The following is a 26,552-nucleotide window of genomic DNA, read 5'->3' as shown; positions in this document are numbered from 1 at the left end:
AACTCCTTAATCGCACTTAATGATATCAGCATTACTGTTTCGGACAAAGCCTAATCAGATAATGATAAAATAATGACTTTATAGAAAGCTTTTATTAAATTATAGAAAATCTGTAAGAAATTACAGTATTTTCTCTACAGAAAGTGTCGATGTTCTGCTTTTTTTGTAAGTTTATTACTTCTTTCGCTTGATGGTTTAGAGTCTAGCTAGAGTATTAGTCTAAGGTCCGATATAAGGTCGAACTGCACCTATCTGTTTAATGAAAAAAAAACTATTTTATATGTAAATTAGTATGTTAAATATTATAAAAAACAAGGGGTGCCTGATATAATCCTGTTCTGACTATAATTAATTAATAATTAAAAAATGTTTTTTTTTTATAAATTTGACTGACGTCTTTAACAAAAAAAATTACCACTATCGGTAAGTGCAAAGCCTATAGGATATGTAAAAATAGGGGTGCCTGTAAAAAGCCTGTTCTAAATGGGGGTTGCCTAATTTTTAAAATTTTACAGCGTCTACTAATGAATAATTGAACATGTGAAAAACTTTGTTATTACTAATTTTACGAAAAAAAGTTATTCTTTATAAAAAGTTCTGCATGATGTAAATCCTATGATTCAACCATCAGATGTCAAATTTTGTGAATCTTATACGAGTTATGTCAAAAAATGTTAATTTCGGTCAATAGTGACTTCGGCCTTTCGAAAATTGTTATTATGAAACGGTATTAATAATCAAAAAATATGTATTAGTGCGCAATTACATCATTATAATTAAAAACAATTACAAATTTTTCTGAAATTAGATTCTAAACTTCATTTTTATTTCTTACAAGTAGGATAACTCTTTTATTATTAATTTTGCGAAAAAAAAAGCAATTGTTCATGAAGAGCTTTGAATTGTCTAAAACCTAAGGTGCAGCAATCATCAATTTTATAAATATTATAGGAGGTATGTCAAAAAATATGAATTTCGCTCGGGAAAAAAGTTATTCAGCATTAAAAATATGTTGCAATATAGAATTATATCCCTAAAATTGGAATATTCTGAAATATTAAAGTATGAAACAACTCTTGAGCGAAATTCATTGGCAATATTGACAAAAAAGGAAAATCACTGCCAAAAGCTCGCAATATATGTAGGTACTTATATAATTACAAGTACTATGAAATATCCAATAATTTGGAAATATATTTATATTAGATTAATTAAAAAAAAAACTGTAAACATTAAATATTGAAATATATTATAATATAATTTTCAATACAAATCCGAAAATCGGTCAGGATTTTAGACATTTTTGACAACTTTTTTGAAAGAAACGTTCGATATTTCCATATATTTAGCTGTTGCCTGGAAACAAAAAATATCTGTATGGAAATCTTATTTCCTTACTGTAAGGAATAGTATACTGTACAACAAATGAGAAAAACGACATAATATTTCTCACGAGCGCATACATTTGTTGGCACGAGCCGAGGCACTAGGCGAGGGACGCAAATCAAGCGAGGGAGAAATATGTAATTTTCTCATGTGTTGTACACTGTACTTTTTCTATGGATGCGGTTTTGTCAAGAGTTCAAACTTCAAAATTTAATAATTTAGGTGCTTTTAGGTATATTATATGCATAAATTGAAATAAAATCATCACATTTCCGAGTTACTGCAGCCTTCTTTCTTTAATTGTAAGTTCAACTTCCTTCTCTTTACCCATTCTTCTCAGTACTTCATTGTCCGTAACTCTATCTACCCAGGAAACTCTCACAATTCTTCTATAGGTCCACATTTCAAAGGCGTTAAGTCGTCTCATTGTCTCCACATTTAACGTTCATGGTCCATAACTTATGGTTTTGAATAATAAAATTCTTGTACTAAATAAAATATCTTTAATAATTATTTTTTTTAATTTAAAATTTTTGACAACTGACATTGTTTATTTATATTTACATCCTTGAAAAAATAAACGTTTCAAGTAACTATGTGTTGCTTTCTGGTTGCAATTTATATCGACATTTAAATGGTTTATTTATAATGAATAATATATAATATATTTAAATATTTCATGTTTACAGTTTTTTTTTTAAATTAATCGAATATAAATAACTTTCCAAATTATTGAATATTTCATACTACTTGTAATTAAATATACATATATTGCGAGTTTTTGGCAGTGATTTTCCCTTTTTGCCAATTTTGCCAAGTTTGCCGATTTTGCCAATGAATTTCGCTTAAGAGATTTTTTATACCTTTATATATTTCAGAATATTTCAAATTATAAGGATATTCTTCTATATTGCAACATATATACTGAATAACTTTTCTCCGGAGCGAAATTCAAATTTTTTTTATATACCTCGTATAAAGTATATAAAATTGATGATGGCTGCACCTTAGGTTTTAGACAATTCAAAGCTATTTATGAACAATTGCTTTTTTTTTCGCAAAATTGATAATAAAAGAGTTATCCTACTTGCAAGAAATAAAAATGAAGTTTAGAAATCTAATTTCAGAAAAATTTGCAATTTTTTTTTTTAATTATAGTGATGTAATTGATCACTAAAACATATTTTTGATTATTAATACCGTTTTATAATAACAATTTTCGAAAGTCCGAAGTCACTCTTGGCCGAAATTAACATTTTTTGACATAACTCGTATAAGATTGACAAAATTTGACATCTGATGGTTGAATCATAGGATTTGCATCATGCAGAACTTTTTATAAAGAATAAGTTTTTTTCGTAAAATTAGTAATAACAAAGTTTTACACATGTTCAATTATCCATAAGTAGAAGCTGTAAAATTTTAAAAATTAGGCAACCCCCATTTAGAACAGACTTTTTACAGGCACCCCTATTTTTACATATCCTATAGGCTTTGCACTTACCGATAGTGTTAATTTTTTTTTTAAACACGTCAGTCAAATTTATAAAAAAAAATCATTTTTTAATTATTAATTAATTATAGTCAGAACAGGATTATATCAGGCACCCCTTGTTTTTTATAATGTTTAACATAATAATTTACATATAAAATAAATTTTTTCCATTAAACAGATCGGTGCAGTTCGACCTTATATCGTATCCTCTACTATATAGAGTCTAGTCTCGATTCTAGAGTAAACTCTAGATTCTAGAGTCTAGAGTATAGAGTCTAGATTCTAGATGGTTCGAATTTTGCTACTGCTCACCCAGAACTGGCGTCTCTTTACTGATTTGGGCTAGTGTCGTACTAAAATATTTTAAACATGGCTTCATATTGAACATACAGGATACAGGGTGGGCCAGAGAAAATGGCCCACCTCGATATTTGGCAGTAGTTAGTAGATGTTAAGGAAATGCCGAAACAGGTCGATATTTGTTTTTAAATTACAATTTTTTGATATGTATTTCATACTAGTGACTTCATCCATCTGGGCGTGATGACGTAATCGAAAAATTTTTAACGGGAATAGAGATCGTGTGATTTGAAATGTCATTTGAAAGGGTGTTTTATTCTCTATTTAGTAATATAAAAATTAATATCATTATTTAAACAGGATGGCCAAAAAAATAATTTTTGTATTAAATTAATTGACACAATAGCAGAATATATAATATGTAATTTATTTAACACCAAATACATTCTATTGCTGTCAAAAAATAGAAAAAAAATGTTTATTTGGCAAGTAAACATTGCTTTTCGCTTATATTAAATGTTCAAACTGCCAAGAGGTAGGTGGGAGGCTGTTTGTGATTTAATTTAAGCGAAAAGAAATGTTTATTTGTGAAATAAACATTTTTTTTTATTTTCTGACAGAAGTACAATGTTGTCAGCAGTACAATATTTTGAGTTAATTAAATTACTTACATTCTTCTTTTTGCGTCAATTATTTTAATTCAAAAATTATTTTTTGGCCACCCTGTACAAATAATGATATTAATGTTTATATTACTAGGTAGAGATTTGAAAACCCTTTAAAATGTGCTACAAAACGACCCCTAATTCTATTTAAAAAAAATCATCGATTACGTCATGACGCTCAGATGGATGACGTCACTAGTATGAAATATATGCCAAAAAATTGCAATAAAAAAATCGACCGGTTTTGGGTCAAAAAATCGCCAGTGAAACTAAGAAAGCGATAGACTACCCCAACTGATTGAAATACTATCCGAAAATAATACTCCAATCAACTAAGATAGTTATCGCACACCCTAGCTTAGCCCAGTCTCTCTCATGGTGTGTGTTCGTCTTGTCCTAATCTTAGAAATGAACTCTGAAAATTCAGAATGGAAGCAAACAAAACAATATTTTAACCACTCATGTTTATTGTCCAATAAAGATATAATAAAAATGTGACTTATTAAATGCATTACCAAATATATTCAAATTCTTGCCAAAAACTAACAATTCTTGGATTATACTTATGCGTGGCTTGTGGTACTGGTTTGATGGTAACGGCTGTGTTTCGGCGTTTCCTTAAAATCCAATAGCTACTGCCAAATATCGACGTGGACTGTTTTCTTTGGCCCACCCTCTATATTACTCTACTGTACCTTATCTAACTATATTAAAAAATATTAAACTCACATTTTTGTATCTGTGTCTGAAATGATAAATTATTTGTAATATTTTAACTAATGTAATCGTTTAATAAGTAACTTTTTCCTTCTTATTTTCTTTAAGTTACATTGTAAAGAAATTTTGTGTAACTGAACATTTAAAAAATTAATAGTAAAAAATAGACTAATTAGTATGTTAATAACTTACGTATCCAACTTGGCCACTGCCTTACCTAAAACAAAAATGATAGATTATAAGAAATGTACTATTGTAAAATATTATATATTACATAGTAATTAATCTATAATGGAACTGTTCTTCCAAAATTAATAAAAGATCTGCAACAGCACCGGCAGGCCCTTAAATAAATGGTATTAGATGGTGAAATTATTGTGAAAAATTATATTTTAGGTATCTAGAATCAGTATAATAGCCACTTTACACGATGCAAGTAATTGCGAAATTTATTGCACAAGTTCTTGCAGCAATAGAAATTGCATCGTGTCGTACGAAAATTGCACGTAAAAGTAGCTGGAACTTATTGCATCAAGAACCTGCGCTATTTTTTATGCATTTTTTTCTGCAATTTGGTTAATATTTTTAGTACCTTCTGCTTTTAAGGCAACACTGTTTTTGTTTTTTTACTTTTCTGTCAACTTGTGATGACATTGACATACTGTCATCCTCCCAAGCTTGATTGTTTACCAATTTTATTTTAGGATATAATAAGATTGGAATAATAACATATCGTGACATGAAAGTGCAATAAAATGTTAAATAATCAATATAAAGTGAATAAATACATTTTGAACTTTTATTTATTTAAGTAACAATTTAATAGATAGTATTATGGTAATTATGGAAAAAAGGTGGCTGAGAAGAAAATGAACTGTAAATAACAGCAGGTTAAATCAAATAAGATTATCTTATCAATGAAGACTTTTGAGAGTTTGTTCTCTTTTAACTATCAAAGAAATTGCTGTCTATTTCATGCCAGTTTATGCAATTGTTTGCACCGTGTAATCACCTATTGCATAAAGTTAGTTGCCACTTATTGCAGAACTTCTTGGCCAAGAAATTGTGCATTTAATTTCGCAATTACTTGCATCGTGTAAAGTTCCTCTAATAGAGCATTGCAAGAAGTTTAAATGCCTGCTAAGTAGTTAGATCCCAATGAAGCTAAAATGCAAACTCCATAAGGCTAACAATGATCATAATAAATAAATATTGTGTATTGAACATCATGGAAGCCTTTCAAAAGCCTTTTGAAAGGCTTTGACCTTTGTATTCTTTGGTTGGCTCACCATGTTCTTGTAAGTACAACCAAACTTTGCTTTTACCTTGGTCATCATTTTAACTTTAACATTTTGCTGTAATTAATATGGTTATACTTATTTTAGGTAATACTGATGATGCTCTTGTTACAGAGCGAAAACGTTTTATTTCTATGTTTGTAGCCCTATAGGGGCTTTTTAAACTAATATACCTTTTACCGATTCAAAATTTTTTATTAAATTTTACTTGTAATTAATGGTATACAGCCAGCTACAGGAAATTTTTCCTAGTGGATAATTCTAGATTTCTAATCGAGGGATTTTTTCTATAAGGAATAATTCTCACAGAGTAGGCAAACAAGACCACAGTAATGTAGTGGGAAAATATGGAGAAGAAAGAATTAACGACAATGGGATAAGGTTGATCAATCTATGCGAGGAGTATGAACTTAAAATATACAACACACTCTTTGAACATAAGGACATCCATAAATTTACTTGGTACCAACATACACGTGGACTTAAGTCAATCATTGACTATCTAATCTCGAGACAAAATGCAAAATTTAGCATCCAGGATGTTAGAGCTTTCAGAGGGGCTGATTGCGGATCAGACCACTGCTTAGTAATCGGTAAAATTTATGTTCCATTTATACCAAAACAAAATAACTCCGAAGAAAAAGAACACAAAAGGAATTCATATGATCCAGAAATAGAAAAATATAATATTAATAGCTTACAACATGAAAGTACACAATATCTGTATCGTAACAGACTTGAACAGAAACTAAGTCAAGAAAAAAGAACAACCGAAGAAGAATATAATCACATAAAAGCATGCATAAAACAAGCAGCACAAGAAGCACTAGGAAACTTAGAAAACGGAAAGAAACCAGAATGGTGGGATAAAGATATCGAAGAGAAAATAGAGAAGAAAAACAACTTCACCTACAACGTCTACAAAATCAGGAAAACGTTGAGATTCAACAACAATACAGGGACCTAAATAGAGAAGTAAAAAGAGAAGTGATTAAAAGAAAAAACGCAACCTGGATCAAAAAATGTGAATACATAGATCAACAATTAGGAGGAACTAGGAGTTCAGAAGCATGGAAGATGATAAAGAATGTCAGAACATCACATAAAGGTGGACACACAATTAAGAGTATATCTGATGCCGAATGGGAACAACATTTTAAGGAATTATTGGTAGAAAAACGACCACAATACATAACAAGAATACAAGAAAAAGAGAATGATATACAGAGTGAACACGAAATACAACTAGATAAAACCAAAGTGGAAGAAGCTATTAAAAATATGAAATCCCGGAAAGCACCCGGAGCTGGAGGAATTAATCCTGAATTAATAAAATATGGACCACCCAAACTATGGGATATGCTTAAAAATCTTTTCGAAAGATGCCTGAATGGAGAAAAAGTACCAGATGAATGGCTAACATCACATATTACTCCCATACATAAGAAGGGACCTAAAAATAACCCCAAAAACTATAGGGGAATTGCAGTCATCAGCACCATTGAAATATTATACTCCAGGCTATTAAAAAATGAAATAGAACAAGAAATTCAAGGAAAGCAAGCTGAAGAACAAGCTGGTTTTCGTGCGGGACGTTCAACGGTAGACAATCTCTTCACTTTAAAAATAGCACTAGAAAAAGAATACAAAGAAATCAGGAAACCCACATCGCTCTTATCGACCTAGAAAAAGCCTATGATAGTGTCCCCATTATAGAACTATGGAATTCAATGAAAGACATCGGTATCGATGGAAAACTCATACAAGCAACTAGAATGTTGTATGAGACCACTAACACCAGAATCAAAAACGGCAAAAATTTCACTGAGGCATTTAATACTTCAAAAGGCCTCCGACAAGGATGTTGTCTATCTCCCACTCTCTTTAAAATATACCTCGACCAATCCTTACAGAGGTGGACAAAAGCAGTAAAACCGATGGGACTGAAAGTGGGAGATGACTCCCTATTTACATTATACTTTGCGGACGACCAAGTTGTAATAGCCCAAGATCAAGATGACTTAAGCTATATGATACGGAAGCTAAATGAGCATTACCAACAGGCAGGATTAGTAATAAATATGGATAAGTCAGAATACTTCATAGTGGGAAACGAAGACATTGAAAACCTACCATTGGAACAAGGACATATTGTTGGTGTGAAACAATGCAAATATTTGGGAGCTATATTTAACAAACGAGGAAATAGTGAAGATGAAATACAACACAGGATCAATAAAGGTAGAAGCATCACTAGATCCCTCAATTGAATTTTATGGGACAAAAATATCAGGAAGGAAACAAAGAAAAGAATACATGAAAGTATAATGAAGACCGCTACAATCTACGGTGCAGAAGTTTGGGACATAAGTGCAAGAAATAAAAAGAAGCTACTTAGTACAGAAATGGACTTCTTGAAGAGAAGTTGTCAGGTTTCCAGATTCCAGATTAGAACCTGTAAGAAATGAAACAATTAGAGAACGTATGAAGGTGGAAAAAACTATAATGGACGATATTGAAAAGAGACAGCTGACATGGTTCGGGCACGTTAAAAGAATGAATGAGACTCGCTGGCCGAGAAAAATATTAGAGTGGGTCCTACCGGAGAGAAGAAGAAGGGGACGGCCACGGAGAAGCTGGAGGGACAATATTCAGGACGCAATGGATTCGAGGCAATTAGATGAAGATACGTGTTATGATAGAAAAAATTGGAAGCTGGGTATGGAGAGGCGGCGACAGCCGTAGAAATCCATTATATATATAATTCTCACAGAACCATCGTTAAAGTACAGTTAAATATTTTTAGATTACTTATTATTTTTTTTTATTAAAGTAAATTTACCGCATCCACCAACAGGTTATTAGCGGCATTACTTGATAAACAAAGGTTACCAATGATTTTTAACAAATAACAAAAAGCTAGATTTGGTACAAAAATATTGATTTAGATTAGATAGTAAGTCTTTTACTGGACAGTTTTCTCCTGATAAAGCTGGTAGAGTGTTCTATACGTAGGCGCGTTAGAACCGTCTGAATAAACCGTGAACTAGCACTTGTTTTCCACTGTCGTGTGTCTGGTTTTACTGATCTTAAATTAGATTTCGACAGAAACCATTCGCGTTGCCACTGACCAACAGACCCGGCCCGAGGGCCGTGCGAGCCGTGCGCCCGCACAGGGCGCCAAGGGTGTGGGGCGAATTTTCCCCTCCCAAAAAAATTTAAAAACGATAAATTATTTAAATTATGTCAATTTTTTAAGTGAATTATTCATTCATTTATGATGAATTAGTAATATTTCAGAAAGCCTTAGTAAGTTTTAATTTTATTATTAGTACATTCTTTCACGGTTTTTGCTCTAAATTTTAAAGAACCGCTTGGATTGACATGAAATTTGGCATACGCATAGCTTACATGTCAAAGAAAAAAAGTGATATTGTGCCGATGTGTGCTTTTGCCCTTGAGGTGACTTTCACCCCCTCTTGGGGGTGAAAAAATATATGTCCAAAATAAGTCCGGAAATGGGTAAAATGGCTCATTTTAAGTAACTTTTGTTCTATAGAGCTTTTTCGCCAAGTCAACCGTTTTCGAGTTATTTGTGAGTGAATATGTTCATTTTTCAACAAAATAACCACATTTTTAGACGGATTTTCGCAAATAACTCAAAAAGTAAGTATTTTGTCGACAAAAACGTTCTTAGCAAAACATATAGCCTGTAAAAAAGTAAAAAAATTGGTGTACGCGTTAGGTCTCTGGACCTCGTAGAACTAGAGTTGTAGCCAATGAAAAATAGATTCATATTCACCAAATTTCAAATAGAATATTTCGACGTGAAATATCCAAAAAATTAAGCACTTTTTGGGGAAAACCCATTATAACTTTTTTAAAGGGTTTAAAAAAAGCTTTATTTCTGTTTTTATAAAAGTTTCTAGCATTAAATTTAAGCAAGTTACGCTCAAAATAAAGTTGGTCCCTTTTGTTTTGGCAAAAAAAATCGGGAAGTTGAAAAAAAAGTTGAAAGACTTGCTGTTTAGTAACGTAGCATATGATTTTGTTTCAGATAAACCTTATAAGCAAGAAACTTCAAGAGGTTGACATGAACATAGCAATAGCAAACTCAGACAGATTTGAACAGAACATAGACAGATTTGAGCAGCTTCAAAACTACCACCAACTGTTTGGGTTTCTACATTCAAACACCACAAGTGATGACAAAACCTTATTAAAATGCTGCAAGGACCTACACATTGCTCTCACTGATGGCCAGCAGAGTGACATTGATGGTCTTCAATGTTGGAAAGTTAACTTTGTTCAACTTGGCTTATAACATAAAAACACAATATGTATCATGGCTCATTGCCATACTTTTGTAACTTTTGGATGACTTTTTTAAATAAAATCTAATTGTATAACTTGTTAACTTAAGTTTAAATAAAACATGTATACTACTTTCCTTTTACTATCAATGACTTTTATTACTATGATTTTCCTATAAAGTTGAACTTTTCAAAACCAGTTGCCCCACGGCGGGGGGGGGGGAGGGTGGCGCCACAATAGTAATTCGCACGGGTGAAATATTATCCACGGGCCGGCTCTGCTGACCAATCACTTTTTGTTAAAAGAAAAACGTTTTGAGATCATTACATACACACTCGCACACTAATTCAGAATTCCGCACTTAATGCTGCATTACGAGAAACTTCTGTCTGCCTCTTCCTTGCCGATAATTCCTATACTATGTGATGGGATCCATATAAATTTCGGAGTCGTGTTGTTTTCTTGTGCAATTTGTAGTTCAGTTTTTATTAGTTTCTCTAAAGGACTTTTAGGATACAGGTGCTGCATTGCAAGGAGAGAGTTGGGTGAGTCGGTGAGAAACAGAAATATTTGACAGGTTTGCATGTTTCAGGGCGCGATACAGAGCAAATAGTTCGTTGCAAGTAAAAAAGGAGAATATAAGCTGCTAATCTATGATGACTGTGATGTATCACTTTCTAATCCGGAGCTCACCTCTCCAAGATGAGCAAGTATTTTTTTATTCAAGTTGGTCAGCCTTGTTTTTATTGATCTTTCTTTTAAGTAGGGACGGATCTTCTTTAACATGTCACTGAGACCTCTCAAATCAGAAGTGTAGTCATTGATTGAGATTATGGGGTTCGATAAGCCAGCTATGCTCTCTAGGAGGAGGACTAATTGATCGCAGTTCAACGGAAATGGTGGTTCGTGATTATTGATGAAGGTTTTGGCAGGATATATCATGCCAAAAATGGATACATTGGAATGCGTTGTTTCTTCAAGTTTAGATGTCTTTGGCTTCTTTCGAGTTGCTGTAGGTTTTGGTACTACAAATGGGTTTTCTTGAAGTGTAATGTCGGTTTCTGGAGAGGCGACTTCACTTTTAGAGCGTTTTAAATGAGTTTCTTTGTTTTCTGTATTTAGATTTGGTAATTTTGACTCAGTATGTTGTGAAAAGGTGCTTTGGTGTGATAATGTGGTTGGAGTTTGATTAGATTGGGACGTTTCAGGTTGGTTAGTCGTACTGGTAAAGGTTTGCGTAGGAATTGATGCTGTTGCTGTTTCTGCAGCCGAATCGGCTACAGTTGTAGTATTTGAAGTTATAGAGCTTAGTGGAGTTTGTTGTGTCGCAGATATATTTGTAGGTTCGGTGCAGGCTGCTGCCACGTGTCCTGGTTTTTTGCATTTGAAGCAAACGTTTCCATCTTGAGAAAAGAATATTGTGTAGTTTGTGTTTTCGAATGCTATTGTTATGGCGCTTGGGATGGTTAAATTGTGAGGGCTAACATATACTTGCCGTCGAAAGCTTAGATGGCTGTACTCGGGAAGATTTGCGCCGATTTTTAGAAATGTTATGGGAGATACCAGACGTAGACCGATTTTTTGCAGTTCTTTTTCAAGAACATGGTGTGGAATGGACGGGCATACCTGTGACATAACAATTCTTTCGGCAGGTGTTATAAGTCGTCTAGCCTTTAAAAGTTCTCCTCGGATAGTGATTTGGCCATGGTTATCTAAAAACTCATCTAGGATATTTTTGTTCGCAAGGTACATGCAAACTCGGTTGTTGGAAAGGCGGGAGGCAAAAACGATATTTTTAGGTTGAACAATGTTACCGAGAGGGATTAGGTAGTCAGAAAGTGGAGTATTTTCGATGGCACTGAAGACTAGTGCTAGCTGTCTTGAAGGGAATTTAAATTGATTTGTCACTGCTGAGTAGCTTTTCGGTGAAATTTGGTTTTGTTGAGATTGTTGATCCATGCTTGCTTCGGTGGAATCATTTTAGAAGAACTGGTATCACCCGCAAGAGTGAGTGCGGCCCTGTCCCTTATTGGGAACGGAATCCAGTTTTGTCAGTATAAATCGCAATAAAATTGAAAATGTGTTTAAAATGTTACTGGTATACGTATACGGTCATTGTACATTATAATACAATAAAACATTTACTATTTCAAAAATTTACGTGTATATAATATACCGTATATCACTTACTGCTTTTTTGTATGTACCACTTTCACAAAAACTTAACTTAGGTATATATAAATAAACTTTTATTTATATTTACTTGTTGAAACGACAAATTTTCTGCTAATTGCTTTTTGATAACTAGGTACTTAGCTCGTCTTCGATACGATGTTAACGGTACAAAGGTTCAAACTCGAATCATTACTTATTATTACTAAAAGAATACTTACATATTTCTAAATTAACACATCAGAATTAAATAGATTTATAATATGGTTCGAAAACAACAGTCCTACAATAAGTTATGTTGTATTCTTTATAAAATCTTTATAAGTATAGAATCTGTAGTTCATATTTTACGTGAATTATTTATTTCAAAGCAAAAAAAAAAGATATCTATTGTGACCGCTTTTTCAAATACCTATTTAAACATATTTATTTTTATTTAGTTCCGCCATTCTATTTTCCCATACCAACAATGGATTATTTACAGCATCATGGTCTCTGTAAAATGAACTTATAATTCACCATTATCTACCGTAGTGCGTAACTAACTTGTTTATTTAAGTTAGAGGCTAAATATCATACAATATTTTTTAAAAAATGTTTACCGAAATAGGGGGGACTGGGTTAATATTATTTGTGTTTAATATCTTTGTTTTTTAGACAGAGTGTTTCATTACGAATTGTCCAAATATATGAGAAATCTTCTTCTTTAAATGCCATCTCCCAATCGGAGGTTGGATATCATCATCACTATCTTTACTCTATCTACTGCTACTCTGAAGAGTTCTATAGAATTGCATTTAAACTAGTCCCTTAAATTATTCAACCAGGACACTCTACTTCTTCCTATACTCGTTTCTCCTCTTATCTTTTCCTGTATTATCAGTCTTAGTAGTTCATATCGCTGTCCCCTAATTACGTCTCCCAGATATTGTAGCTTTCTAATTTTTATTGTTTATTATTTCGTATTCGTATTCTTTGCCCGAAAGTACTGTTCGCGAGCTGCTTGATAATATCAAATGTAGACAGATGGCCTATTTTGGACACGTAGTAAAGAGAGACCGATATAATATTATTCAACTTATTATGATGGGTAAAATCGAAGGATGCAGGGTAATTGGTAGAAAACAGAGTTTGGTTGAAGAATATCAGGTGGACAGGCATAAAGAAAGCAGAGCAACTATTTAGAATAGCTCGAGACAGAGACAGTTTCGCCATGTTAACCCTTAAACGCCCAACCTTTTTTAGGTTCCATGTACGTCCAAGGGTGGGTAAAAAATATCCACCTCGAAAATAGCTAATATATTTATTGAGAGTTGTTGGAAATGGATTAAACTTAAGAACCTTATGCTTAATAAACACAGCATCTTCTAAAATATTAGTACATATAAACAATTTACAAACCTTACAACAAAATACAATGTACATCAAAATTAACATACCAGTAAAAGCCAGTAATTCAGATTTGTCGAGTTTCTCCACATTCTTCCTTTCAACCTCCTTATTGGCAGATAATCATGTAGATTATGTAATTATACGTCGATAATTATATTGATTATCTTTCTACCAACGAGAAATTATATAGAAACTTTTAGTAACAAGTTTTACCAAGGGTGTACTTTTTATGCCCACCCATATTTAACTCAAGATGCTACTTTTATTTTCAGAAATATCCATCTATCCATCCAATGGCACTACAGCCCAAATGGAGCCTTTGCCTCCTTCAACAAGCTTCTCCAATCATTTCGATTTACCGCTGTTCTTTTCCATGAACGCGTTCCCAGGAATTTTCTGGCATCCTCATCGACTTCGTCTTCCCATCTCTTTTTAGGTCTTCCAACAGGTCTTTTTCCCTGCATTTTTGTATTTAGCAATTTTCCTGGGATTCTATTCTCATGCATGCGGACCACGTGCCCTGTCCACCGTAATCTCTGCAGTTTAGTGTATTGTGCTAGTGTTGGTTCGCTATATTGCTCGTATATTTCTCTATTATACCTAATTCGCCAGTTGTTATTTTCACTTATTGGGCCCAGTATCCTACGTAATATTTTTCTTTCTGTGCTTCTGTTTCTGTCATTGTCATTTGCACTAGTCGTACTAATTTTGATGGTATGCCAAATTCTTCCAATATATTAGGTAGAATTGTTCTATCTATTTAATCATAGGCTTGTTTAAAATCTACAAAGAGATTGCAAACGTCCATGTCATATTCCCATGCTTTGGCTAGTATTTGTTTAACTGTAAATAGTTGGTCAATGATAGATCTATTTTGCCTAAACCCTGCTTGATATTTCCCGATGATTTTTACCGTGAGAGGTTGAATTCTTCGATTAAGGATGTTTGTGTTTCAATATCGGTAGAACCAAATTAACATTCGAAAAATGGTTGTCTTTTTAATAATAAATCATTTTAAAAATTTTTTTAAAAACGTAATAAATATGTTACAAGGGAATACGGATTAGGTGGTCATTTTTTACCCACCCTTGGGCGTTTAAGGGTTAATCGCAACGTCAAAGGGACTTGATAGAGCATGAAGAAGAATCTTTATTCATTTCTCGCAATATTTCCGTGTCAGTTTCTTACTATATCCATGCTATTTGCATCCTCTATGCATAATTCTAAGCATCCTCCTGTAACACCACATTTAAAAGGAGTGTAGCTTATTTATGTGTTCTTGCTTCAATGTCGTGCCTTTAAGTCCATATTGCAGTATCGAAAACACGTAGCATCTCAAAGCTCTTACTCTCAGTTCTAATCTCAGTTCTTTGTTGCAGATAATCGTTTTCATTCTTACAAAGGCATTTATTGCTATACAGGGTGTCCAGAAACCCTACTGACAAACGAAGACAGGAGATTCTTCAGATAATTTTAAGATAATTTAACCCAATTCACTTGGTCCGAAAATGCTTCCTAAGGGAGCTAGAGCTCTTTGAAGATGGCGTCTTGTAATTAGTTTTTCTTAAATACCTCCAGAACGCTTCTATTTAGAAAAACAAAAATTAGTACGCGTATTTATCTTTAAAATATAAATCTAATCTATCCATTGCAAATTTCTAGTACCGATCATAGGCGTCCGTTTTGGGTAGGGCAACGGTTATTTTATCGCATAACTTTTTTATCTTTAACTTTAATGCATTTCTGATACTAGATTATTAAATTGTGAAGTATTCTAGTACTAAAAGCTACTCTTGTTTTAAATCGGTAGGACACACCGTTTTCTAGAAAAATCAATTTGAAAATTTTTCGCTTTTTGAATTAAAAAAAAATTTCAAAAAAAAAAACTGTTTAGAAAGACGAAGACTGGTACATTTATTTATATTCCAGAGATAAATCGATTTCATTAATTGCGAATTTCTAGTACTGGTCATAGGCGTCCGTTTTGGGTAGATCAACAGTTATTTTATAGCATAATTTTTGTCTTGAATTTTTGAGAATTTTTGACACTAGATTATTAAATTATGAGGTATTCGAGTACTAAAAGTTACTCTTACTTTATGTTCGTAAAATACTTCGTTTTTTGTTGAAAAGTTCTTTCAATTTTTTTTCAAATTCCAAAAACGAAAAACTTTCAAATTGATTTTTCTAGAAAACGGTGTGTTCTACCGACTTAAAGCAAGAGTACCTTTTAGTACTGGAACACCTCACAATTTAATAATATTGTGCCAAAAATGCATAAAAGTTAAGGCCAAAAAGTTATACGATAAAATACCTGTTGCTCTACCCAAAACGGACGCCTATGACTGGTACTAGAAATTTGCAATGTATGGAATCGATTCATCTCTGAAAAGTAAATATGCATACCAATTTTCGTTTTTCTAAATAGAAGCGTTCTGGAAGTATTTAAGAAAAACTAATTTCATGACGCCATCTTCAAAGAGCTCTAGCTCCCTTAAGAAGCATTTTCGGACTAGGTGAATCTTAAAATTATCTGAGGAATCTCCTGTCTTCGTTTGTCGGTAGAGTTTCTGGACAACCTGTATATGTCTTTCCTGGCACTTATTTCTGTTGTTTGACCATTATTGTTTAAAATTCAGGTTCCTGGTATTTGTATTTATCAACTCTTTCTATCGGTACGTTTCCCAAATGTACGTTGTTTTGTATATTTATTTTCTTTGTTATTATCATCTATTTGGTTTTTTTTATATTCATTTTAGTCCATATTTTTCACAGAAATTGTTTATTTTGTTTAGCAGTAATTTGAGTTATTCAACAGATCTTGCCATAATCACGGTGTCATCTGCATTTTTTATGTTGTTAATAGATCTTCCGTTAATTATTATTCCTTCACTTAGCTTCTGCTCCTGCACTATTGCTTCACTATATACACTAAATAGTAATGGAGACATAATATATCCCTGCCTACATCTTCTTCTGATTCCAATTTCTGGACAGGGTTCGTAATCTATTACAAAAAAATGAAAATAAAAAGATGTAAATCATTAAAGACGACAATGATCCAAGGACAATGGTCAAGATCGATGCAAAAATAGGAATAGATGAAGATACAGGCAGTAGAATTAGGGTTGGATGGATGATGGAAAGAAAGGAAAAGCGGTAGGACCAGATGATATTCCTGGGGAAGTATGGAGAGCATTTGGAGAGGCAGGAACAAGGTGGCTAGCAGGTCTATTTAATAGAATTATGGATGTTGGACAAATGCCAGACGAATGGAGAAGCAGTATACTGGTACCTGTTTACAATAACAAGGGAGATATTCAACAACGTAAAAACTACAGGGCTATAAAACTGCTTAGTCACACCATGAAAATATGGGAAAGAGTAATTAATAGACGGATTCGTGAAGAGACCGAAATATCCGAGAATCAATTTGGCTTTATGCAGGGCAGATCAACAACAGATGCAATTTTAATAATAAGGCAGTTGATGTAAAAATACTGGAGTAAAGAAACAAACGCTCATATGGTATTCATTGATCTTGAGAAAGCATATGATAGAGTTCCTCGAGAGATTCTGTGGTGGGCACTCAATAAGAAAGGAGTCCCTGGTGAATATGTAAAGATTGTGAGGGATATGTATGAGGGAGTAACGACTAGTGTTAGGATAGGTTTGGAAGAGACTGATAAATTTCATGTGATAGTAGGATTGCACCAAGGCTCTGTGCTTAGTCCGTATTTATTCTCATTAGTTTTGGACCAGATAACAGCGAAACTACAGGGTAACATTCCATGGTGCTTAATGTATGCTGATGATGTCGTGTTAGTAGGAAATAGTGAAAGAGACTTAAAACAAAAACTGGAACAGTGGAGGCAAGCTCTGGAGGAAAAAGGTTTAAAACTTAGTAGGGCAAAAACAGAGTATTTGGAATGTTCATTTAAAGATAGAATCACTACAAATAAAATGGTATCTTTGGATGGTGAACTGATTGTAGAAAGCAATAGTTTTAAGTACCTGGGATCGGTATTACAGAGTAATGGAGAAATAGATGAAGATGCATGCAGTAAAATTAGGGCTGGATGGATGAACTGGAAAGAAGCGAGTGGTGTGTTGTGTGACAGAAAAATTCCAATGAAGTTGAAGGGAAAATTCTATAAAACAGTGAAAAAGAAAGAGGAACAACGAATGCATGTGGCGGAAATGAGAATGCTTAGATGGATGAGTGGAGTGACAAAGAAAGATAAAATTAGAAATGAGTATATTAGGGGAAGATTAGGTGTGGCACCAATTGATGCCAAAATGAGAGAGCATAGGTTAAGATGGTTTGGTCATGTTCAACGTCGAGACATTAATCACCCAATACGAAGAATAGCTGAAGTGCAGATTCCTGAAAGGAGTAGGAGTGGAAGACCAAAGAAGACCTGGGGGGAGACGATAAGGCAGGACATGTTGGTAAAGGGGATTGACATTGATATGAACCAAGATAAAATTATGTGGAGAAATGCAATTAGGGAAGCCGACCCCGCATAGGGATAAGGCAAAGAGAATGATGATGGATGATGTGGAAGAAATAGAGTGGTGTTTTTTGTGACAGAAAAACTCTAATTAAACTGAAGGAAAAATTTATATAAAACAGCCATGAGACCAGCTATACTGTACAGAACTGAATGTTGGACAGTTGCAAAGAAAGAGGAATAACGAATGCATGTGACGGAAATAAGAATGCTTAGATGAACGAGTGGAGATACAAAAAAGGATACACTTGTGCGATCCTATTATGAAGTTTTATGCTTAATATTTGCCAGTTTGGTCTCGTTTATCATAAAGTTCTTTCTGATAATTGCCAGATAATCTGATAAAACACAGAGTTATCACAATAATGTACGTTGTTTTAAGGAATAAACAAATAGCTTGATAATTTACTAATTAATAAACCATAATGATGTAAGCCGATTATGTTTGAAACCTGTAAGTACAAAGCGTACGTGTGTGGGTTGTTAAGATATAATCTATTCATTTCCCTCATCCACATTACGGTTGCCATATTTAGTGGATTTATTGTGTTAATATATTAATGATCGGTATCTATCGACATTAGATTCAACTATGCTTAACTGACAAGTATTCTAGTGTCTATTTGGAGACAAATGATAGTTTTGTAATAACAGAGACCCATATCTAGAGTGAATATTAATTTTGTTGACGGTCTTGTAATACAACGTAATTAATTACATAATCACATCGTGTAATTTTTATTTGCATTAGTGGTTACGTTGATTAACTAATCTACATATTGTATTTACTACTGTTTACATCAATTAACAGTACTTAAAAATTCAACGGGAATTGTTTTGAAATTACAAAATAAATTAATAGTATAAAATAAAAATGTATACCATTTTTATTCAGTTGCAATGCGAAGCCCAAACTATCTTAATTTTTATTTAGCTTAGAGAGCGCTGCCAGCACTCTCCTCTTGTTAGAAGCTCTTCAGAGAATGCATAGGCTGCTATCTCTACTCCAGGTAAAAATTTTCGACATTTATTAGTCCCCCCATTGCAACTGACGTGAAGGTAGTAGGTGCGTAGCGGCATCTGCTAAATGCAAGTCTAAGTTTTTCAACCTAATAAAAATGTTAAATATTTTTAAACGATATTTTCAATTAAATATCTGAATTCTGATATATGCAGTTTTCAGATTACCACCCCTGTATAAAGCACAACAGAGTGATGAATTAGTCGACAAGGGGATCTATAATTGCATCCACGATCTGTCGTTCACCGTGATGACAATATTTAGGGAACTAGTTTGTTTTATACCCACAAAAGTGAATACAAATAAAATGAAAGTAAATAGGATTCAGATTTGATTACAGAGCAATGACTCTACGATTTGCTTATACGTATTTCGGCTTTAACTTAGCCTCATCGGAGCACCTTTGTAGAGGTACTGAACTGGAATCAAATCTGTTCATATCTTCGGTGTAATTATTAAAATTTAATGATTTACATATTATTGTTTTTGGTACAAACGGATCACGGTCAGTATTAACATTATAACATGGTTGGACTGTGGAATTAATTCCTTGAATAATCCAAAAAGAGGGGAACATAAAAGAGGGGAAAAAGTGAGAAAAAATAGATCATCATCATCAATGGTGCTACAGCCCTATGAAAGAGCCTCGACCTTCCCAAGTCTATTACACCAGTCAGTCCTATCCATTGCCAACCGTTGCCAGTTTGCTGTACCTATTTTTCTCACATCCTCCTCTACACCATCCTTCTATATAAGTTTTGGCCTATCCCCATTTCTACTTCCCACAGGTTGTGACATAAGGATTCTTCTAGGAGGGTTGTTATGCTGTGATCTTGCTAGATATCCTACGTCTTTATCACCAAATATATGTTTATATCTGTGGTATACCTCGCAGTTGTACCTCCTCCTCCAAATACCATTTTCGCAGATGCCACTGAATATGCCTCTCAGGATCCTTCGTTCAAATATAAGCAGAAGGTTTTCATCTGCCTTTGAGATGGTCCATGTCACCGATCCATATGTCAACACTGGTTGTATAAGGGTTTTGTATATGGTTATTTTTGTTTTTTGGCTTAAGTTTCTGCTTCTCATATGTCTACTCAGTCCAAAATAGCATTTGTTCACTAGGATTATCCTTCGCTTGATTTCTTCCGTCATGACGTTCTCCTTGGTGATAAGTATGTGAATTTGTCCACCACTTCAAAGGTAGAGTTATCAACAGTGAATTGGTGACCGATATTTCTGGCTCTATTGTTGGGTGTTGATGCCATCATCTTAGTTTGCTCCTCGTTTACTTTCATGCCCATATTTAGGAGAAAAGATAGATACGATTAAAAAATCGTAATTTTGAGATAGCAATAAAGTAAGTTATTCCAGTCTGAAAAGTACTAGTAAAGAAATTTCATTTCTGCAGAAAAATATTTTCCAAGCTATATAACATTTACTTTAATAAAGCTATGAGCAACATCAAATGAGATGAATACTCGGTCTTCTTATATAATATCACCGAAAGTGGAAAATATTTTATTTAACTGACAACGGCCCCGCTGATCTGCTCAATGTAATCCCCGTGAAAAGCTCGGTAACCGTACATTGTGTAAAAGTTTATGATTACACTGGGATTTTCTTACGTGCCTATGTAGACAAGTATATATATTTTTAAAGCAAACTGTGGAATCGCTGGTAAAACCGGAACAATTGGATCTAGCTGTAGGGGAGACAGAAGTAATAAGTCCGTTCTAGAACTATGTGTAAGAAAATTACTAAATTATTGGGTAAACAGCTGAAATGAGAGACTCGGTGTACTCTTTTCTAGAGATGCATCAAGTCAAACTAGTTTGATTTCACTTAACAAATTTGACATCACTCGAAAACCAAACTTCTTTTTGTAAAAAGTTTGACCTGATTTCGATATATTTAGGTTTGACTTGAAATCAAACTTCTTCAAACAGTTTGAAGTTTGAATATCATATTTCGCAACGTGTTTATTTCCAATTTATTTTAATTAAGAGCGTACCGCCTTTTTTAGTGACTTATTTGGACAGGACTGAACCTGTACCCTGCTACTTCGCAAATTAGTTATAGTTCATATTCATTTTTAGAAGTACGTTTGGCTTGTTTGTTATGTTCGTGCTTTTTGCGATAATGTTTGAACCTGAACCTTTTTCAATTCAGAATACATACCAGAACAAAGTGAGTCTGATTTTGAAGATATCCCTACTGCAAAACCTTAGAGAAGAAAATCTGTAGACAAGGCAGAATTAATTAACAAGAAAAATAAATATACTTACCTACTGATTTATTTTTGATGTTGTGGCAGGCGATTCCAAAACACTGAAAATTTCAAAATTGCAAAGTTGCATTATGTAAAAATAAAGATATAAAATGACATAGTGGAATTATGTAGTTTTTAAAACGACATCTGATAAAAAGTAAAAAAAATGTATGAAGAAGAATTTCCGTAGAAAACAACAACTTCTAGGACAAATATTAGTGTTTGTGATAGTAACATCATAAAACGTTAGATCCAAAATTGTTGAAATGACCTGGTGAGTTTTTATACAATTAAGTCTATCAGCGAAGTCAGACAAGGTTACTAATTCAGCCCACTGTTCTTTAATATAATAATGGACGAAATAATAGAAGCAGTACGTAAAGGTCATAGTTACAGAATGGGGAACAAAGAAATCCAAATAATATGTTATGCAGACGACGCCGCAATAATCGCCGAGACAGAAGACGATCTCCAAAGATTAACACACATCTTCAATACAACAGCCAAGAAATACAATATGATAATATCAGCCGAAAAAACGAAATGTACGACAACATCTAAATACCCACTACGATGTAAAATCGAAATTGACGGGAAAATAATAAAGCAGGAAGCAAGGTTAAGATATCTGGGAATAGATATAACCAGTTACGGAGATGTTGAAGAGGAAGTACGACAACAAAGCTTAAAATCAAGTAAAGCGGCGGGATCCCTTAATGACACTATCTGGAAGAACAAACACCTAATACAAGACATAAAAGCAAGAATCTATAAATCAGCAATTAGACCTATATTGACATACACGGAGGAGACAAGACCTGACACATCTAAAACTAGAAGACTACTAGAAACAACAGGGATGAATATACTCCGACGAATATCAGGGAAAAGTCTGTCGGATAGGGAGAGAAACGAAAATATAAGAAGATCATGCAATGTAGAAGACATAAATAGATGGGTGACAAAACGGAAACAGGAGTGGAACGAACACATTAGTAGAATGGCAGAGGATAGGATAGTACGAATAGCACAAGATAAGTAACCAAATGGACGAAGAAGTATTGGCAGACCAAGAAAAAATGGTGCGATAACTTAAATAATTTAGGAGGCTAATATTGAAGAAAAAACAGGTTTTAAAGCCTACATACAAGAAGGAAGAAGAAGAAGAAGAAGAAGAAGAAGAAGAAGAAGAAGAAGAAGAAGAAGAAGAAGAAGAAGAAGAAGTCTGTCAAAAACATATTATATTTTGTTGCTCCTTCATAAATTTTTGTCGAAGTAGATTAAATTACACTTGATATTATAAACAAAAAAAACCATCCAACGTATTTTTTGTTGTAATCTAAAGCAACACTAGATAGAGTTGAAAATTATCGCCGATAAAACGAAACTTGCTAGTAAGCAATTTTACGTGTAGATGAATCATGTTCTTAAAGTTTCTATTCTATTTTGATTTAAATCGCTTCCTCTATCAAGTTATTTTTATGAGACTCATTGTACATCTTAATCGACATCTTAATTACATTTCTATCTCAAGGTTCCCAAGGAACCTTGGGAAGTCAGCATCAGAAAAGTACTTAAGAATGACCAGGAAAAACCTACTCTTGACAGTTGTTTTTTACCTGGCCATTGTCAACTAAGGCAGGCCGCACATCAAAGAAACATGAAACGTAAATTACGTTTCATGGAAATAAACCACTGCTAAACAAATATATGTCCGGCCATTTATGAAACTCTCCGAAAATAAAAATGTGTCATGAGCATGAATCACACTCGTTTCATTGGTAGGCGGACTTTGAGATTTGTTTAGCAGTGTTTTCTTTTCATGAAACATGTTTTTCGTTTCATGTTTCATGTTTTTCGTTTCATGTTTCTTTGGTGTGCGGCTTGGCTAAGAAAACACCTCTACACACTGGGCTAGTAGACACACTCTGTGCAGGAAGTGTGAGCGAGATAACGAAACAATCGTGCATGTCCTATGTGAATGTCCAGAGATATCGTCAATAGGAGAGTATGCGTTCGGCGAGCCTTGGCCTACACCTGCCGACATAGGGGAGACGTCCCGTGGTGATTTGTCCACCTTCCTAGACATGGCCAGATGGATAATGAACTAAGGACGACAACCCCCTGGGAGAACGCACAATGGGTCAATTGTGGCCTAAGTGCTGTGGATCTTGACTCACCTTCCCTCCTCTACAGATAGAGATTTCTATCGCGAAAAAAGTATATCTACAAAATAAATTATTTGTCAAACTCTTTAAAACTATTTTGACAAACAGTTTAAGTTTTCAAATCTATAACCATTGACCAGTTTGACTTGACTTGAATTATTTGTCAGAAGGATTGACTTGAGCTTGAATTGAAATTAAGTCAAACTCAAGTCAATTTTAAACGTTCAGGTCAAATGTGTGTAACACTACTCTTTTTTACAGATCCAATATTTCGTCAGCAGTCGCTAACATAATCAAGGACGAGATTAAAGGTACAATGGTGAAATTAGGTATTGAAAATAACTTACCATAGTCCGTCTCACCTTGACTTTACATTATAAGGAACATAGGCAATGCAGTCCTTATGAGAGTTTTTAGCGCGGTAATGCCGATTTTATCAAAAAATTGTAATCGAACATTAGAGAGATAAAATTAAAACTGTTTTAGAAAGGCAATCTATAATTTTAGGATTCATATGCGTAACAACTATAGTATATCAAATAAACAACGCATATAAATGATAAAATTGTAGATTGTCTTTCTAAAACAGTTTTAATTAAATCCCTCGAATGTTAGATTACAAATTCTTGTTGATAAAATCGGCATCACCGCGCTAAAAACTCTCGTAAGAACTGCAACTCACTATGTTCCTTATACTGTAAAGTCAAGGTGAGACGGACTATAGACTGAGATTTTCGTCAAAGGTGTTCTATACATACAAAATAATATCTTCTGTAATAAGTGTAATAAACGTTTACACTAACCAAATAAATCCTTTGACTACCAGCCAAATATGTATAATACGTATTCGTGTTTATACCGTTGCACGTCATTATCTACGTTAGAGATCTAAGTTGACATGGTTGCCCAATTACAAAAAATTCTTGAATTCATTTTAAATCAAATACATCACACAATTTTTGCGGAAGTGGATTATACAGCAAAACAAATTAATATTCAATGTAAATAAATAAAAACTTTAGAAATAGAAAACAAGAATTAAGTTATAATCTTACGTTAAAGTACATAATAAAAACAGTAAATATAATAAAACAAATACTTATAGTAAAGAATATAAACAAATATGAAGTGTCGTCACCGCAACTGTCAAATAAATGTTACCAATTTATGTCAAAATATCATCTTCGTTCGATTATAGTTACAGTGTATTCCATGTGTTACATGTGCTTCATAAAAACGCTTTATAATCCATTTATACAAATTAAATGAAACATATTATTGTGTATTTCTTTAAGTTAACATTAATAGATAAATATTATTTCTACGCGTATATAATAAAATATGCCTAGTGGCTGTAACGCCAGTGTACTCGGCAAAGTGATTCTAAAAATGAACACCTACCGACTAAATATTTCGTATTGGTATCATGTGACGTCTCGGGCTATGACGCGGATGACGTGCAACGGTAAATAAATTAGATGGAGTATATAGGGTGAGGCAGATAAAGGGCCTATTAGAAATATCTCGAGAACTAAAGTAAAGAAAATTATGAAAATTGGAATATAGGGGTTTTGAGGTGTGAACTATTTAATGAAAATATTTTGGTCTCTTTGCTACTTCCGGTTATACCGGAAGTTGATTGTAACTTCGTTTTTTTAAATAGGACACCCTATATATTTTTACGTTTTTGGATTCTCCTCGATTTCTTATTTCTTAAAATATAAGCTTTTGTAATATTATACAAGGTAGATTAAAAGATAATTACGTTTTTTTATTAATTTCGTAGCAAAATTCACACCCTGTAGAATTGTAGTAGTTTTACATCAAAATCTTTTTATGTGTTCAAATGATTTTTAATATGGTCTACTATTGTTACCAATTATTAGTATAGCTAAATTTTGAATTTTAGTATACAGGGTGGGTCGAAACTCGGAATGTGTATTTTCTGAGTTTTCTTAAATGGAACACACTATATTTTAGTATTGTAATGAAATAGTATTTTATGGTACTTTTTAATTTCTTAAGCATTCCCTATACCCAACTGCTTTAATTTGTGCTTAATTGTTAATCGCACCAACAATCTTAACTACTTAGATATTTTGATAGCTCAACCATTATTAGCAATTTTAAGTATCAGTCTCGATTAGTATGTATTTATTTCCGAAAAATATTTGTGATTGAATATTTTTACGGCCAACCTAATAAAATTTCAGGTATTTTGTGTTGCAATTAATGTTTGGCTTGAATCACCAATAACTCACAAATTGAAGCAGTTAGGTATAGGGATTGCTTAAGAAATTAAAAAGTATCCTAAAATAACATTTCATTACAATACTAAAATATAGGGTGTTCCATTTAAGAAAACTCAGAAAATACTCATTCTGAGTTTCGACCAACCCTGTATACAAAAAAGGAAAAATTTAACTATACCAATAATTCTTAACATAGTAGACTATATTAAAAATCATTTGAACATAAACAGAGTTTGTTATGTCAAACTACTACAATTCTACAGGGTGTGAATTTTGCTACGAAATTAATAAAAAAACGTAATTATCTTTTAACCTACCCTGTATAATATTACAAAAACTTATATTTTAAGAAAGAAGAAATCAAGGAGAATCCAAAAATGCAAAAATATACAGGGTGTCCTATTTAAAAAAACGAAGTTACAACCAACTTCCGGTATAACCGGAAGTAGCAAAGAGACCAAAATATTTTCATTAAATAGTTCACACCTCAAAACCCCTGTATTCCGATTTTCATAATTTTCTTACCTTGAGTTCTCGAGATATTTCTAATAGGCCCTTTATCTGCCTCACCCTGTATATTATG

This window comes from Diabrotica virgifera, chromosome 6 (genome assembly GCF_917563875.1).
Source record: "Diabrotica virgifera virgifera chromosome 6, PGI_DIABVI_V3a".
In the NCBI taxonomy this organism is placed as follows: Eukaryota; Metazoa; Arthropoda; class Insecta; order Coleoptera; family Chrysomelidae; genus Diabrotica; species Diabrotica virgifera.
This window is presented reverse-complemented; position numbering follows the sequence as displayed.